The following is a 3,728-nucleotide window of genomic DNA, read 5'->3' as shown; positions in this document are numbered from 1 at the left end:
AGCGAGGTGTGCTCTGATTGGCCAGCTATCCAGTGCCTTGTGATTGGCCGAATACCTCAATCGTGTGATGGAAATGTTACGCCCCTACCATACTGTGATGCCGTGTACCAGCCGGAGTGACAAGACAAAAACATTAAAACCCATTATAAACGAGGCATTTGTTGCATCCAGTGGGCACATAATTATGGATTATAATGACTTATACTGTCTTTTTATGCGTTACGTTGCATCGCGCCGCGTAAACATAAAACCCTGTCTGCATTTGTGATTGGAGAAATGATAAACAACTAGTGCTACTCTACACTGCTCAAAACTCGCGTTTGAATCATCAGTGGCAAATCCTTTAAATATGAAAACGGACTTACCTAGTCAGAACAGCCGGCATTGTAGTCTACTCTAACAGGATCAGGAAACAGTCCTCCATAAAATGTGCTGCACACATCTGAATATTTGGGTTGAACTGTTCTGGAACAGTGTTGTAAATACAACTTAACCACTGATTTCTAGTCGTGTCCTCTTTTGGAAGGCCAAACAAAGTAGTTTCGCTTTCACAACTAAACACAACTAAACACACAGCGTCACACACCGCGGCCTTGAGTGAGCGGAGACCGGCTTGAGTGAGCAGAGGCGGACCCGGCTTGAGAACGGCGTGTCCGGCGGATTCGACGAAGGAGCAGCCGGTGTGCTTACAGCAACGACTATCTTCTTTATGCACCAAGAGCTTGTAACACTCCAAAGAGAAAGGAAAAAATTGGAATTGCATCATATGACCCCTTTAAACCAATCAAAAACTTAAGGTGAAACAATACCCTATGGATTTACTTAACTACTTAATTGATAATGAAATTTACTAACTACTAACTAACTACAAACTATTTAATTAATTGCCCAGCCATTTTTAAATAATATTTAATAGCAAGATTTTATTCTATTTACATTGGCAGACACTTTCAAAGTGACTTTTGTACATTTGTATTCAAGGTATATATTTTATCAGTTCACATCTTCCCTGGGAACTGAGCCCATGGCCTTAGTGTTGCTGTACTGTTTGATCTGCAGGAACCTATTATATATTTCACACATAAACTGAACCTCTTAGTGACCTTTGGAACATCAAAACATGTTTAATTAGTGGTTGAGAATGTGAGCGCACTGTAATAGACAAGTGACACGTGCAGTGGGAGACTGACCATTCTGACACATCTGAGTGTTGTTCTTTGGGTGAAAGGTTAATGTGATGGCATGTTCAAGAGGGCGGCTTTTCAACCGACAGAAAGCAGACATGGTGGCCACTTTGTTCTTCCCATCGTTGGGTCAGTCTGACTGAATTCAACAGTCACAGAATTACAGAAATAAACTATATTCTCTAGCTGGGTGTATGGCATGTACACGCAACCATTTTTAAATGTGTGGGGGAGAGGGATTCATTTATAAATATAATCAGTGGGTTTAAAAGTGAGATGTCACTGTCTGCCTAATGAAGAGACGGGAAGACGGCTTTGAATCATTTCTAGTGAGTGCTGGTATTATAAGATTAGTAGGGCTGGGTAAAAAATCTATTTCTTGATTTTAATCAATTCAGATTTTTAGGAAGCGATCGGTTCTTAAATCCCAACAATCGATTAATGTAGCCTGTTTTCAGTTAATGAACGGAACATTGTAGCGCACCTCCCTTAAATCGCAATAGGCTTTGTTAATTTTGATATGAAACAAAGTCTCAGATTTCAAATTCTTATCAATTTATTACAGTATTAGAAATAAATGTAATTTTGGCGCAGTTTAATGTGGAGTAACAGATCGCTGTAGCGCCTCAGTTAAAGAGAAGCGGCAGTGCGTAGTGCACGTGAAATTATCAGCACCTCCAGCAGCAGTTTCAGCACGAAATAAACATGAATAAACATCCGAAGATATGTTAAAAGAAAGAGTACAACTTATCGAAGTCCGTATCCTATCTTGCCTCATTTAATTGCTCAATCAGTGTTTCAACCACACAAAGATGTCAATATAACAGCTTATAAACAATGTCACGTAATGTCACATTTACCTCCGAAAAAAACATATTCGGACGGTGACCATAAAAGGGTTAGTCAGCTAGAGAGATGAACTCTATAAGAGGAGCATTTTGCTAAATATATGCACCATAACATATTCATTATAATTTTTTACTGTTTTTCAGTGTTTGATTTATGTTTGAATAAATCTGTCAAATTTTTATGACAGCCACCATTTAAATGTCTATATTTAAACAAAAACGGATTGTAGAAATATAATTAGGCTATGTAATTGTAACTTTATTAGCCTATTATAAAAACTTAATTGAGCGTAATTTAAGCATTTGTATATGGCCTAAATCAGTTAATTTTAACCTTCAATATTAATGTAGTAGCCTACCAACTGATTCTCATTTATATTTTACAGCACTAGTTGAGAGATTTGTTTTCCTTGAAAAAAATTTGGCATGTACTGTACCATATCCAAAATATTCAATACTGAATTGATTCGAATTGGAAATTGAATCGAAAGCTTGTGAGTCAGAATCGAATTGAATCGTGAAATGTATGTCAAAACCCTGCCCTTATTATTAGAAGTAATGCACATTTGCATTATAAATCCTTCCAAAGTGTCCCGCTAAGGGTAGGGGCCACCCTGAATGTGTCATTTCCAAAATATTGCAAGGCATGTCAGGATGATACAGCCTTGAATCTTTACACCTTACCTTACCGCTTTGCTGTTTGTTTGCTATGATGATGCTGATTCAAATGGCTTGACTATGAATCAGCGAATCAATATCATTTGGTCTACGTGCCAACAGAGTGCAGCCAGGCCATGTCACCGTTCTCATCTGGGAAAAACCCCAGACTGTCTGAATCTTGTGACTGATGATGGCATCCAGGACTGTAATAAAGTAATTATCATCAATGAAAATTGTGTGTGGGAATCAACAACCCCTCTTAGCACCTCTGCCAATATTTCTAGTATATACATGAAACAGGCATGCCTGTGGTCCTGCCGAGAGTCTCGCTTCTCAGCAATGCTATTTTAGCAGGACAGGCTCGTACTAACCCCGCCAAACCTGTAACCCTATACCTGGCTGGGAACTGACCCAGTCAGTCATGTCAAAGTGGATACGTGGACCATCCCTGACCCCCACTATGATGAGTTATTGATAGCCAGATCAGTAATCATACATGCTTCCTGCATATATAACTTCAGTGCTGTGACTAATGGTGACAGTCACAGTGAGCTGTGATTTGGCTGGGTATGAATGCTCAAGATCAAGGTTGAGAAGAGAACTCCCATTGGTCTCAGCGAATGAAAGGTAGGAGAATTTCCTTGAAATATCTCCATGACGTATACCTGGATAAAAATACCGGTGGGACATGCATTTCACAGAAATCCAGAAGATATTTCAGTGTCCTTTTATTTGTCTGATGTGCAAAGACAAAAGATTACTCGTTCAGAGGTATATAGGCTAGATGTGAAGTGTGTATAGCAAGCCGTTTTAACATTTAATCTGTAAGCCGTACTAGTATCTATTTTCATGGTACTAGTATCTATTTTTTAGATACTAGTATCTTTTCCATTAAGTACTAGTACTTATTCATTAGGTACTAGTGCTTATTCTTTATCTACTAGTGCTTATTCTTTAGGTACTAGTGTTTATTCTTTAGGTACTAGTGTCTTTTGTAAAGTTACTAGTACTTATTCATTAGATACTAGTACTTATT

Source organism: Sinocyclocheilus grahami, unplaced genomic scaffold (assembly GCF_001515645.1).
Source record: "Sinocyclocheilus grahami isolate Dianchi unplaced genomic scaffold, SAMN03320097.WGS_v1.1 scaffold946.1, whole genome shotgun sequence".
Classification (NCBI taxonomy): Eukaryota; Metazoa; Chordata; class Actinopteri; order Cypriniformes; family Cyprinidae; genus Sinocyclocheilus; species Sinocyclocheilus grahami.
Note: the sequence above shows the minus strand (reverse complement) of the source record.